Here is a 15,052-nt window from a genome sequence, read left to right as displayed (position 1 = left end):
GAGCAGAGCGGGCTGAGCGGTTTTCACGCCCCTGTCCATTACATCACTTCAGTGCTGCATGCTGGTTATTTGCTCTCTATATCACTTCCCCCCAGGGGGCTCAAAGAAATCAGCAAAGCTCCCCCGGCAGAGCTACGAATACCCAGCGCAATTCATTCAGGCGCAGCAGGAAGGCCGGGGATTAATCGGAGGGGGAATGCTGTGAATTCCAGCGAGCTCTTTCTTTCCCTGGCACAGCTGGTGGCGGGGATAGTGCCACATGAAAGCCGCGCTGTCACCATCCATCATCGTTACTTGTGCGGCTGCATTCCAGGGAACGAATTGGCCTCATTTGGTAGCTCTGGTGCTGCTTCCTTCTGCCAGGTTGTATGCAGGAGGAATCCAAATTCAAGTGCACCTCGGTGTTCCAGTTTTCAATCTATTTTTAGGAATTACCAAATTCTCTAAGACAAAATTAGGGTGGATGTATTTTTGAACGTTAGACCACAGCATCGTAGACACCAGGGATGGGAGAGTTTATTAACAGCCTGTCTTCTTTCCGCTTCAGAGCTGATCTCTTTCTGATCTTAAATTTCCTAAACGAGGTTTCTGTGATGTAGCAGGAAAGCTGTTCTCAAGGAGGTTTTATTTTATGGGAAATTGTTTTCTGTAGGATGTCATTGTTCAGGTACGACTTATTATTGTAGTTCTTGATATTGGTAAAATATCAACTAATAGAGCTGAATTTTTCCTTTTCTTTCTTCACAGAATCCAACTGCACATATTAATCATATTCTTTTCTCCAGTCCCACAGTCTTTGCCCATATGTATTACTGTTACCTAGCTGTGCTGCGATTGTATGTAGGAGTCACTGGGTAGCACCCATGCTGCTAGGAGTTGTTTATTGTAGCATATTTATCATAAGAGTACCCTACTGAAATGCAAACAGTGAACAAGTATCAGAAGTAGTGTGATAAATGAACACTAGAGCAGTGTGACAAGAGGCACTGCCCAGCAGCCTCCCTACTGGGCCTTACCATAGAACCGGGCAGTGGTTAGGCTGCAGTGTTACTGCACGGGAAGTTTTCCTTCCAGGTTTTCAGGCATTAAGGCAGCAATCCCCAGAATTTCCCCGCTGCGCTGGCTGCAAATATTTAAATATTTGGGATTTGGGGAATCGTTTACAGTTTAACATATGTAACTCCAAGAATCTTCATTCTCTTTCAGATTCTTTATTTGCTTTCTGCCCTTCTGCAACTGTATATATGTTTTTTCTTTGATTTCAAAGGATCCTTGGTTCCAAAGGGTTCAAAGCATTTCCTTAAGACTTCGAGGAACCAAAGGCAATCAAACACAGTATGTGACTGCAAGCAGTGCGGGCCACATCTACCATCTTGTTTTTATCAGAAAAAGGCATTAATTTGGATCAGGTTTCCATAACGTTATTATGCCAAGAATAAGGAGAATTAATTTTCCTTCAGATGCTTTGCTAGGTTCACACTTCATAGGATCTAGGTAGACCTTAGGTGCTTGAGAGCAAAGTCTTGTGATTGTCATTTTCCGTCAGGACCGAGAATTGATTCCTAAGATAAGATTGCAGTAAATATTTATTTTTGGTAGCAGTGTTAGCATAAGCAGCTCCTTCCTCTTGCACACACATTCATGCCCTCACGTTCTGCCGCCGGCGAAGCCAGCGCAGCGCTTTGTGTCGGTAGGGGCTGGCTGCAGTCCTGCAGGACGTCGGGGGGGGTTGCAGCCACGGGACCTCCCACATCCAGCTGTGTCTGTATGGCATGGGGCGACGTGGCTGGGGGGGAAGCAGCTGGAGGTGGCAAGGGGATCATACCTCAAGCCAGTGCTGCCACCGAAAGCTCTCACGGAACCGCAACTGGGGGCCTGGAAGAGTGAGCATGGGGATGAAGATTAATGACTCGGGGGAAGAAAATCCTAAATTGGTTTCGCTGCTGGAAAAAAAAAATCATACTTGTCTGCCTTTCTATTGTAACCTCTTGTATGCCTTTCTACTGTAACCTTGTGTCCTCAGGCCTCTGAGCTTTGGCTGTGAAGAGCCGAGCAGGCCTTTTTGCTATTCAGTCGCTTTTCGTGCTTTTCTGTGATTCTCTGAACATACTGATCTTGTACACGCGTATATAAAAATCTCTTATTTTAGTTATTGTTTTCCTTTCTGACCTAAAGCTTGTATTCCTGCCAGTGAATGCTTGCTCGGGACCGAGCAGGCACTGTTTAAACACTTCCTGCCGCGCTCTGCTGGAACGCTTCAATCCGTCTCGGTGAAGAGAAAGAACGGTTAATCATTCCCGGGTTTTTTAAAGAACACCTGACTCTGGCAGTGAAAGCAATTTGTGTGGATTAACTGTGATTAACTGTGATCAACACTTTCCTCCTGTTGATTTGAGTCATACTATCTTATTTTACCCAAGTTCTTAGAAATAACTCTCTGAAAGGTTAACCTTAGTTTAGCAGTTGGGATTTTTTGAGGTTGGTAGGAACAACCCAGTTGCAAATAATGGACTGGGATGGCGTGTCATCCCAGGAAGAAAAAATAACTCTGCCATTTCTCTCCTTTCCTCTAAAATCTCTCCAGGGCCTACCAAGGCCGGAGGTCTCGGCGTGTGCTGCTCCCCCGGTTACCCCGTCCGAGAGGCGAGGGGTGAGCAGCGCTTGCCTGACTTCTTTCCGCGCAGGATGGCTGAGCTGGGGGTAATAATTTACTGCAGATACAGACCAACAATAAATTAGTACGCCCCCAAGAGTCTGGAAGAAACAGAGGAGGAGCAGTGACTCAGAAGTGAGTCACAGAGCCTCCCCGGCCTTACCCGGGGATGAGGTACTGTGCGCACCACTCCTTCATCTGGTCTGCCTCGAAAGGACAGGCGAGCCCTGAGCAGCCCTGAATATAACTGTGGAAAAATAAATGTTAGCTAGCAGCAATCATTCCTTGGCAGCAGCAGACTTTACAACGTTCTGTAAGATCTTCCCTGTAGCTAGTCAGTACTGTTCTGATAAGGGGAAGGGATCAGTCGGAGGCCCCGAGCTGGTGCAGTGGCGGCAGCAGGGCGGCAGGGCAGGAGGCCTTACGGCGCTTTCCTTTCTCCTCTGGGTTTCCTCTGACGGCTCTTACTGCTGAGGCAGTGCCCTTGTATGGCCCAACAGACAAGGAATCTTAGGGCTACTTAATGATTAAAAGATGTTCAAGCTACCTTCTTGTCACGATCCCTGTTCTTTGCCAAAGCACAAGAACGGAGTGGCTGCAAGTGTGGACTTTGGCAAAATCTTCTTACGGGACTGGGACAGCGCTGGTTCATCATAACCTTGTCAGGACTGCTTGTACCGTGTTTCACCACAGGGCTGTGGCTGCATTTGTCTTACTAGGCACCAAAATCAAGATTTGAAACTCTGTTTTTAAAAGTGGGTTGATGGCACTGCAATACCTTTGCAGCGCTGACCACTCCGAGCTGCCGAAATAACTGTGCTAGTTGGACTGGGGCCTATTTGTTGTTAATTCTTACAGATTTTTCTTTTTACAGCTGACAGGCGTGCAGAGACTGTTGTGCGATTTGATGAGCAATCTAAGGAGAGGATGTTGTATTCCTTCTTTTTTCCCCCTTTCCTTTAGTCCAAGCATTCTGCTCCTGCTTTGTCTCTATTGCTCCAAATACAACACTCATTTTACCTTTTGGTGAGCTGATTTAACTTCCAGTCTGGCAAGAAACTGTCGGCTCTGTAAGATAAAAATGTGCTTTCTGCTTGGTTGGCAATTGTAGGGGCCCAACAAGTATGTGTGATAAGCTTGAGGAATGCACGGCTGAGGGAAGGGGGAGCGGTGCCTCCCCCTGCGGTGTCAGGAAGCTACCAGGGCAGCTCGCTCCATCTCCTGTAACTGCACCCAGTGCCTCCCTCCAGGTGCCAAATTGGATCAGTCAGCTGGTTAAGAAAAAGTGAACGGGCTCTCAAAGCCAGAGGCTGGTGCAGGACGAGGGGACCAGCAGGATAAAAACAACAGAATCTCGACTGCTGATGCCAGCGGGTCAGGAGAGTTCCCGTTCCTCCCCGACAGACCCCTCTTGGCTGGTTGTATCTATTTCCCTGTTAAAGTTCCACAAATAATGTGTCTTATGTACATTAAATTTCAGATGTTTTGGCAGGGGGTTTTCATAATGATTGTTCAGTCGTAAAGATGATGAATGTCCACTGTAAAAATTCTTCCCTTCTTCCTGTTGACTGAGATAGGTCCTGATAACAGCCTCAGAAGATAAAGCCTTCGGTCACTAAACGGTTATAAACATTAAAAATATATGTAAAGAAATAATTTTCCCTTAATCCTATTTCTTGCATACACATAAAATGATGGTATAAAATGAGAGGTTTGGATTAAAAACCAGTGCTAAGTTTGATTTGAGAAGAGCTAACGAACTGACTATAATGGACGTGCTGAACCAAGCAGGGTCAACAAAAGTGAACACACCTGGACAGAAATGCAAATTTCTTTAGAAACATCATCGCAAAAGGACTATTTCTTCTCTGTGACCTTTCTGTCTGGTATCGGATGGGCACTGTTCCACGAACAGCTCCTGGCTTCCCGCTGCGCGAGCAGCATTCCTTGATGCAGGGGCGTGGGCAGTTCTCATCGTCCCAGCAGGATGGGGCAGTAAGAAGCTCTCAGAAACAACCCAGGAATCTAACTGAGCATCACGTGTGTACACGTATTCACATAATTTTATTAACCACAGCTGAGGAGGCCTGCCTGCCTTTTTTTTTTTTTTTTAAAAAAAAAAAAAAAGTGAATCCAAAAGAAGTTTTGCCGCACCTATAAAAAGCAGCAGTTACAGACAGACTTTTAGATCAGACCGTTAGGTGCGACGTTAGACTTGTGATCAATATCTGCGAGAGAGTGTTGCTACAAATAGTCCTGCCATGGTGAGTGTACGCGGCGCTCGCTTCCTGCTAGCTCAGAATAGTTCGTGCCCCAGTCGTTCTGCAACGTTTGTGTTGGATTTTGTTTTCAAATACATATAAAAGAAGCAAAGTCACTCAACTCAAAGAACAAGAAGGAAAGAAAAAAAAAAAGCTCCAAGTTCATAGATTGCATAGCAGCGTCGTTTACTCTCTAGAAGGAAATGACCTTTAACTCTGCCTTCGCCTTATGAAGCAATTTTCATTCCAAGAATGCTTGTGTTTATGCAACTATAAATCAGCAGATTAAAAACAGGGGGAAACTTTGCCTGTGTAACTGCTCCACAAAACGTATGGGTTTTCTTTGTTTGTTTTGGTTTTGTTTTTGTCGTTTGTTTGTTTGTTTGTTGTTTTGTTTTTTTGGTAAATCTACAAACTGATAGTCCAGATGCGGATCTCTTGGAACCAGCTGTAGGGTTTGTATGCGGACCTCATGCTGCCACCTGGTGTCCAGGTGATGCTCGGGGCCGACCCCAGCTGGGTGAGGGCCATCCCTGGACGCAAAGCTGTGTCCGTCCTGCATCATGCGAGGGCCTCAGGTAAGAGGAACAGGGATAAAACAGGCTCGTAAGCCCAGCTACACCTAGGGATCAGCTGCTTTAGGGATCCGTGAAAAACTGCTTCCATCTGCCATGTCTGCAGCAGCCAGGGAGGAGGAACTTGGGCTAGGAAAGAACCTGGCACTGGCCTCGGCAGGGGGAACAAGAATTTTTGTGCCTAGGCCACTCTGGCAAATTCTTATTTCTTATATCTTCATGTTCCCAGCATCGGCTGTCAGAGAGCGACCCCGGAGGCAGAGCGGGGCCGTTTGCTGCCGGCTGAAGTCGGTGCGAACCCCGGTAGGGAGCTGCCGTGCCCTGGGGCGGGTGCGTGCCAAACTCCAGCGGTAAGGGGCACTTTTTAGGAAGCAGAACTGCAGGAGTTCACAGTAGCTTCCATTTAGGAAAACACAAAGTGAGCGGGACAGGAGGGAGCCAGGCTCTGCAGGGTGTGCCGGCTTGGCCGAGGTCCGCGGGGTGGTTCTGCAGCCGCGGCCGCGCTGCAGGGCCGTTTCCTTTGAGGACAGCGCCCGATGAAGCACCCTGCTGCTCTGCTTTGCGTCACGCTGCGATCTTGGTGAAACTGTTTGTGTAGCTGGGCTGAGAATTAGGTTGGAAGTACTGACATCTCCTACGCCATCCTCCCCTTCTTTATCTTTAACGTGGATGAATTCTTCATCCAGTTCACCCCACAAAACACTTTTACAGGAATTTGCACAGCCTCTTTGTGGCCCAGATGGGACAACAATACAGCAGGAAAAACAAAAATCCACATCGCATCCCAACAAAACAACTGTCTTCCAGCCAGATCAGTTCCTCAGGCCATCTCATGCTGTGCTTGTACGAGAAGCTGTGCAGGGACAGGATGGGGTGGCTGCGGGAGCTGCACCCTGAGAAACCCAGACACTGAACGTCAAACAGTCCGGGGCTGCACCTGGAAGTGATTTTCTCTACAGCTCTATTCTCTTTCCTTCTTTCTTTCTTTTTCTTTTTCTTTTTCTTTTTCTTTTTCTTTTTCTTTTTCTTTTTCTTTTTCTTTTTCTTTTTCTTTTTCTTTTTCTTTTTCTTTTTCTTTTTCTTTTTCTTTTTCTTTTTCTTTTTCTTTTTCTTTTTCTTTTTCTTTTTCTTTTTCTTTTTCTTTTTCTTTTTCTTTTTCTTTTTCTTTTTCTTTTTCTTTTTCTTTTTCTTTTTCTTTTTCTTTTTCTTTCTTTCTTTCTTCCTTTCTTCCCTCCTTTCTTCCTTTCTTTCCTTCCTTTCTTCCTTTCTTCCTTTCCTTCCTTCCTTCCTTTCTTTCTTTCTTTCTTTCTTTCTTTCTTTCTTTCTTTCTTTCTTTCTTTTTCTTTCTTTCATTATGTCCTTCTTTCTCTCTTTCTCTCTTTCTTTTCCTCTCTGCAGCTTTCTTTCTGTCGGGTTTCTCTGTATGGCACCACAACCTGCTTTACCAGCACGGAGCAAGGATAATTCATACAGCCGTGGCTGGGGAGAGGAGAGGCTGTCTGAGCTGATACTGCTGCCAAAAGAAATGTCTTTGGAAACGGAGCCAAGTAATCAGGTAAAATGCTTACTGCCTGCTGATGCCAAGCAGTGTCTTTTGCTATACTCCAAATATTTATGTCTCTGCAAAAGACATAAACATTTCAACAGCGGTCTCTTTAGCACTTATTGCCAGCACTTAATGTGAAGTTGCTGTGTTCCGTGGTCCCAAACCTCCCTAAAGATGACTAATTCCTGCTGGGCGAACTCCTGACCCGGCCAGCCAGAGGCACGTAGCCCCTCAGCAGGAGAAACGAGCTCCGAGAAGCGGCCGGACGTGGTGGCGGTGACGGCTGCGGGGCTGCAGGTCCAGGGCTGACATTCTCATCTCCTTATTTCTCTTTTCCCTTTATTTTTCCTCTTTTCTCCATTCCCACAGTGCTTAACATAAGAATTTGGGATTGAAAAGGTGCCTGTCTCTGTGCTTTCCAGAAGTAACAGAAGTCGAGGAGCAGTCTGAGCCCCGGAGCTGGGAGAGCAGCGTCGGACCCTCCTCTGCCTCCTTATATGCTCTCCTGTGCCTCACCCTCAGACACGGTTAATGTTAAAAGCTCCGTCCAGCTGGCATGTTAGAGCTCAGTGCTTCCTCTATTATTTATTAACAATATACACATTTAACGTATTTTTTTCATCTTGATATGCAGAATTACTCACTTCTATATGCTAGCAAACTAACTGTCCCATAAGAATTTCCCCAGTTAGCGTGAGCGATCGAGGAGCTGAATTCATCGACGTTATGGCAGCCAGAAGATAAAATTCCCACGCCCATGTTACTGCCTTTACTTTCTGTAAAAAGTCTTCCTCCTGCGTTTTCAGAGCTTAGTGGATGGCATGTACATGGCAGGTTACATCTAAGTAGTACGCTCTCCAAAAAGTTTGCTCTTTTCTTAATGTTCGTGAATATTTCAGGAACTTGTGCTAAGAGGTTTCAGCGCATTCCAGGACAATGATTTCAGGTTTCTGTTTTGCCTTAGGAGGAAACGTGGTCTTCTGTGACACACTCTGCATGGTTTGCATTATTCTTCTAGACAGGGCTTATTACGGTTACAAAATCAGATGGCCTGAAAATACACCACCTCTTTATGTAGGCTGAAGGAGTGTATGTTCTTAGAACTTTCTCTGTGATTTTCCATTCTTGTCAGTCCTTGACATGAGATGGGCATCGTATGTGGCTGTCTCTTTACAAATTCATTCATTCTCTAAAGCCATGAGCAATGATGGAGCTAAGGAACTGCGTTTACTTTTCCCACCCTTTTGTCTTGTTATTTACTGTTGCTTGAATGGGTGAATACACTTTGATAAAATTTTGCAACGACAGCAATACACAGGGTAACCAAATTAGTCTTTTCCAGCTGAAATGGCTGTGATTCTGTTATAAAATAACTATAGTGATTTGCATCAGAATATACTGCAGCATTTGGTAAACATCAGCTTAATCACAGTACAAATTAGATTTAAATGCTGGAATGTGTCATTTTGTTAGTGATGTGCTTCCTTGGCTTAGAGTGATGCATTTTAATATAACTTAAGACCTCTTAAAAATAATACCGTTTAACAGGTATGTTTGCTCCCTGCCAGGTGTGTGTTCTCAGAAAAGTGAATGAGAATTTAAATAAAATCCATGTCAGAGTTTAAGATATGTGCTTACACTAATTGTTTTTACTTTAAAGACATGCCTGACAGGGAACTGCGGAAATTACTCTAATTAAAACAACAACAGCAACAACAAAAAGCCAACTTCGGAATGTGAGAAAAGTCAATATTCAGAAGTATCTGGGTCAGTCCTTCCTGTAGTTGGAGCAGAGAACTCAAGGAATGCCGACGGACGAGCTCCAGCAAGTCCACCCCTCGCAATGTAACAGGATGCTGCCTTCCAGCTGACTGAGGTGGGTCTGCACAGGAACACCCAGCTGTTAACTGGGGCAGCGGAGACGTTTCTCCAACTTGCGTTTGGGATCAGAGGAGATAGCTGGGCTGGCTAAGAGCTCACACTGCTGCGTATGGAAGTGAATTACTGCATTAAGACTAGAGACTGCTTTTTTTTTTGCTTTTTTCTTTTTTTTTTCTTCCTTGCTAGCTGTATCATTTGTTTATTTTACAGTCTGAGTAAAATGAGGATAACAAGATTCAGCAACACAAATTCCATTGGCTCTTTTGCTTATATGCACATTAACTGTTTTTGTTAGTTAGCAGAGCTGAATGATGCTGAAAAAGGCAGTGACACAGAGACAGCAACGTGCTACTCCCATTACAAGACACTTCCCTGCCCTGGGACATAGAGCTCTAACTCGTAATTACAGGTGGATTAATTGGTGACAACTGGGGCAGGTATTACTGAGCTGCACGCTGCGCTCTGCTGCCGTGGATCACCTCCTAGCAGGAGTGGGATCTGCCAGTGGTTTTTGGGCAGCTCCATTTGCAGCCCTGTGTAGTGATGTAACGTGACATCAGTGACAGTTCGCATGAACGTGCTGGGTCATGAACTGGGACAGCTGGGGAACAGCAGGTTGCTTGACTGGGATGTGTGTCCGCAGGGACGGAAACCTCCGAGGAGCACAGCTAGCAGCAATATTGCTCTGGGCACACCACCTCTCATCATCTGCTCTTGGAATCGGAGCCTACACTTGGCTCAGACGGAAAATAAGATTAAAAAGAAAACCATTTTCTTTCTAAATATTTCCCCATATACTGCACACACTTGTATTTTAAAGGACAAAAAAACCCTGTCTTACTCAGTCTAATTCAGTCCCTAGTCTGGAGCAGCTTGCCTTGATTACATTGTACTAAATTACTCATCTTGGATATATGATTCTCTTTATTTTCTCTGCCAAGAGCAAAAATATGAGATTATTTGGCAAGAGGAATGTGTATCTAAAATGTCAAATTACAGCTCATAACTATTACGGGATAGTTTTGGCGTTAGCCCTTTGTGGTTGTTCCAAAACAGATGTCTCTTTCTAGGAGATCTTTAAAACTAATACATACTTTATGTTTGCTTTTAGCTGGTATTTCGAGAATGTCTCATAAGGACACTAGCTGGGTGCATATGTTGGTTTAGTCTAACATTAAATTTCTAATTTCTCAAGACTTCCAAGTCTTCAACTTGCATTAACTGATAATTCTGCGTACAGAGAATGCAAACATTGAGAGTTGGGATCTTTTTTTTTCCTTTTTTTTTCCTTTTTCTTTTTTTCTTTTTTTTTCTTTTTTCTTTTTTTTTTCAACAACCAATATAGCCAAACTACCTAACTGTATCTTATTTGATAGAGGAATAAAATGGCACAGCTAGTTCATATTTGTCAGCTTTTTCATCTACAGTAATGTTGCCACTGGAATATGATTAAATCTCTCTTGCTTTTGCCTTGTTGATTAACTAATATCAGCTTCTGCTAAAACTGAATTAAGGTCTGTTCCCTGGTGTTGTAACTCTGAAGCAGGTACCACAACTGCACATGTTCAGCACGTGTGCATTTGTTCACTTCTCATGGGACTATGAAAAATGGCTGTGGTCTAAATTTAGTTGCATCTGCTAATTTGGTCCTCAGTGCTGAGCTTGGAAAGGATTGGATTTGTGGGAATGTAAAGGCTTAATAGAAAAATGGTAAGAGGCTGTCCAAAAACTCTGAAATTTGTTCTTTTTATTCTGAACACAGGAGGGATGGAAGCGTGAAGGTTTTAGTATAAACAACTGTGCAGCTCAGCTAGTAGAAGGAATTTACTAACGGTAAGCTTACTGTCCTAGGATGGCAAACTGGACTTCATTTTGTGATATTAAAGTGTCTGTATCTCGTAGAAAAAACATTTTGCTTGCTGCTGAGGAGGACACAAACCCGGGAGAAAGCCTCCTCGCACGCCGCGGGTGCACCTTGTGGATGTACAACTGCTCCTGCCCGCGGCGCCTCCCCGGACGTGCAGCTCCCTCGGGGTCCGTCAGCCGGCTGTGCGGCTTTCCATCAGGTGCCAGCGGTGCCCATCGCTGCAGAGAGAGAACTCACTGACGTGCAGGTCGGGAAATGCTGGGCTGGAGCGGTCTTTGTAAGGGAAGGTCAGTTGTGGCGAGTGAGCACAGCTTTGGCTGCTGATGCACGGCCCTCTGCAAAGTCTGCTCGCGCGGAATTGCTCTTGTCCAAAACGTCGGTGATGCCGTTTTGACTAGTACGACACATTCGGACCACATTCAGACCATTTTCAGCCCCCCAGCTGTGGATTAGCAACACCTTCCGAGTGACCTGGCTCTTGTGGCTTTGGAACCACGGCTTTCTTGAAATGTGTCTTGGGGAGGTGGGGGGCGGTGACACAGGGCTGGGTGAGGGCGCTTTGCATGAGGGAAAACTTCGGGGCCTCCGGCTGATTGCTTAGTGAATCAAGCTGAAGGATTCAAGTAGAGCTGTACGTACTGCCAGATGATCATTATGTCATGGAAGGGGCTTGGAAGGAAGAACTTGGAAGTTTGGTGACAGACTGATGATGGATCTGCCCTAGACTTGTTCAGATATCCTGCTGCAGAAGCTTTGCTTCCTGCTGATTGGATTAATGGTCAAAAGAGAGAGCTTGGCAGACTCCAAAAAATGCTGAAAATTCAGGCTTTCCACAGATTCGCTTTTGATGGCTTGAGCCTTTTAACCACATGGCAATTGTAAAGACTATAAACAAGATTGAATAATCCGGTTTAAGCAATCTTTAATAAAATATAAATTATTTTAATACACTGTTATTGGCCCCTCCTTCAGGATATCACAAGTCTGCACTTTCAGCCTGACAAGCTAAAACGTGCTCTGTCAAATTACAAGCTCTGTTTTGGCTTACATGCAGCCTGGAGGCCCCAACGCCCCCGCCGAAGCCCCGTTCTGGGGCATTTCGGGCACCGCACTACGCGAGGGAGGCGTTGCCAACCGCCCAGAGCACATCAGAGAAAAGCCACCAGGAAGGGGAGTTACCTCTTACCTGCCCCGCACCCAGTGAATAGTGGGGTCCCTTTGCTCAGCCGCCTGCCAGGCACAAGGGACGCAGTGGGGCGCGCTGGACGGAGAGAGGCTGAGCAGCGAGAGGGGCTGGGGGGACACCGGGGGACCCCAGCACCGCTGCGGGGCTCAGCACCCGCAGGACGGGCAGAGCAGGCAATGGGAGCGTCCTGCACGGGTCTTTTGTCCTCGGTGTTTGAGGTCCCGTGTGCTTTAGGGTTGCATTCGCGGCGGCTGGGCAATTCCCCTGCCAAGTTTGTGTTCCTTTCTGTCTTGCTGTGTTGTCATCAGAGAAATCGTGCCAGGAGGCCGGGCTCCGGCAGGGATGGAGCTCCGGGTCGGGCGGGTAAAGGGCTGAGGAGCAGCATGGGATCTCAGATCAGCAGGCTGGGGGCACTCCAGTAAAAGGTGCCGTAATAATAAATAAATAAATACATAATAATAATAATAATAATAATAATAATAATAATAAACAACTCACTTTGTGGATCGAGGGCTACAAACAGTGGCAAGGTTCTACTTAAGCCAAACTGGCTGAAGAGAAATGGACTCAGGAGCTGAGTACACTCACATCTGCCTGGTTTTTAAGATGAAACACTGCATATTTGTCAATTTTCTTCCTAATCCTGACTGCAATGGGCAGTTATGAGCCATGGGTCTCCATCTGGTCACCGCCTCTCCCCCCCCCACCTTTCTTTTTTGATGGATGCCACACCAAGTTTGACATTTGAGTATCATTACACACCACAGAAAAGGATTTTCTCACAGAGATAAATTTTTCCTCTCCATCTGTGCTCTGGAAACGACACAAAACGCCCTTTTCCTGTTCTCTGAGAAAACGTTCCCTGCTACCAGCACTTGTACGAGACCAGGAAGGTGAAGTCACCGATGCGAGCAGCGAGCAGTGAGAAGTGAGCAGTGTTTGCGAAGGCTTTCCATCGTCTTTTCCCTGTAGCAGCAAACTCCCGGCTGTTTATTTCTAGGAGTAACTCAGCGCTGTGTGCGAGGTGTTCCCAACAACCCAGGCAGCTGCAGTGCTGCTGTCCAGCAGCGCCGATGCCCCCCCGGGAGGTGCCGCGGAGCCGAGGGGCAGCTGGCACACGGGGCAGCCTCACGTGGGGCAGCAGAGTGTATCTGGCCGCGGATGGCTGTAATTTAACCAGATTTTTGGCTGCTGCTACTCTGTAAAATACCTACGGAGTCAGCCCAGTGCTGGGCTGGCGGGCTGCTACTAATGTTTAAAAAACTTGCTCTTGTAAAGCAAAAATGAAGCAGCTCAATACAAAACTTCTATGCAGCAAGACAGGTCCAAATAATTTCAGCAGGGAGTTGGTTGGCTTTTTAGCTTTCTAAAGACAGAAATTATCGCTACGGTCATGCCATTTGACCTCCACATCCTGGTCACAGACACTCCTCTGCCCAGCCTGCACGTTGCATTTGCAGCGCGTGTCCTTCTACCATTGGGTTTGACAAATACCCCTAAATTCTAGCATTTCTTTCTATTTCTTTCTTTCAATTTCTACTAACTATCCAACTGAAATGAGACAACGGATGAAAAAGAAGATACTGAAACTTTCAGCAAGTTTGATCTCTTTGAAAACTGCGCATCCAAAGACAGTTTTCTTAAAACTTTTGCAGTCACTTTTAGCATGGACATGTAGCACCGAAGATTAGGAGCCTGTGAAAATCCCACTAAGCACTTACCTGCAGCTTTAAACCCCTAAATCCTTTGAAAGCCTGGGCTCTAGGCACAGTGCTGCAAGGAGCTCTCTGTGGAAAGACTCCTTCCCCTGCCCCGAGCTGACTGTCAGACAGGTCTTTTGCAGCTGAGGCTTTCAAAACAGCCTGGAGCAGTAAGGAAAAAGTAATTTAATAACCGGCAGGTAGGAGGTGATTGATTCTGGAGACCTTACGGAGGTAGAATCGTTATCTGTAAATAGCTGGAAAGGAAAAGCGATGGCTAGGGGTGTGCTTTCTGCTACACCTTGGGCCGGTTTCTCTTTTGTGAGAGTTTTGTGGGGTCACTTTTTGGTAAAAGAGAGACCCCAGTTCACTATGGTATTTGCTCTGCCCCCTTTGGACTCGTGTCTAAAGTCACACGTGATTAATATGCCCAAATTTTGTGGCTTTAAAGATGTAGGAATGTGGTACACATAGAAAGTGCCTTATAATGCCAAGTGTTTTTTCCAGTGTTGTTGTTATTTTACTTTTTTTTTCACTAAAGGTGCTTTTATCATGGCAGGGTCTTAGCTCTACCTCTTACATTTTTGTACAAAGTATTTGGTATTGGTCTTGGCAAAAATCCACTGACAGGCTTTGATTTTGCAAGCACATCATGGGAATGATCCTGTTGGGTTCACAATGGGTACAAAGGGCTTGGCCATCAGGAGCCGTTTTTAAAAATGAAGTCATAACTGTAATGTAAAAAATAATAATAATAAATAAGGAAAAAAAAAATGACCAAAAGCATTTGCTGTCACCGCTGCCTGCAATTCATAGCTCAAAAAGCTGCCGTTGTGCTGGGCAATATAACAGCACGGAGATGTCTGCATCCCAAGCAAACGTGGTGCTGGAACCTGCTGGTTTGGGTGCGTAGCTACCACCCATACCGTGCTGCCAGCACTTACACAGCTTTACCGTCTTTGATTACTGTAGATTTTTTTTTTGCATATTTCTTCTATTTTTTCTCGTTATTGACCACTTGCTTTAGATTATTATTTGTTTGCGCCTCTAAATAGTTGACCCATCTTTCATTTTGCTGCTTCCCGCGCACACGTTTGCCACCGGCTGTCTCCCTCCGTGGCACGTTCCCGAGGAGCGTTTGCAGCTGCCCCCATCCAGCATCAGCTGTAGCTGGTGGGATTTGCTGCAAGCCCCGAGGGCAGGCGCCAGAGCTGGGCTCCCACGCTGGGCTGCAGGGCACGAGCCCACGAGCAGTGCCTGGGACCAGGGGGGTGAGGAGCTGGTGAGGGGAGTGCTTGGCTGCTGGCCCCATCCTCATCCCCATCCCAGTCCCCTTCCCTAGTCTCATCCCCAGCCCATCCCCGCTCATCCCATATCCCCAAC

General features: G+C 46.0%; 1 long non-coding RNA gene across 2 annotated transcripts; it reads left to right on the top strand.

Moving 5' to 3' along the window:
• The first annotated feature begins 4,923 nt into the window (after positions 1–4,923).
• On the top strand, positions 4,924–15,052 carry LOC310903178. Of its 2 annotated transcripts, XR_014587335.1 has the most exons (4): positions 4,924–5,492; positions 6,201–8,911; positions 10,679–10,749; positions 10,819–15,052. It is a non-coding gene; the product is annotated as an uncharacterized lncRNA (long non-coding RNA). The 2 variants fall into 2 exon arrangements; XR_014587336.1 differs by having other exon boundaries at positions 4,924–8,911.

This window comes from Anser anser (assembly GCF_964211835.1).
Source record: "Anser anser genome assembly, chromosome: 8".
NCBI lineage: Eukaryota > Metazoa > Chordata > Aves > Anseriformes > Anatidae > Anser > Anser anser.
The sequence above is the reverse complement of the archived record's forward strand: the minus strand, read 5'-3'. Positions and strand labels throughout refer to the sequence as shown.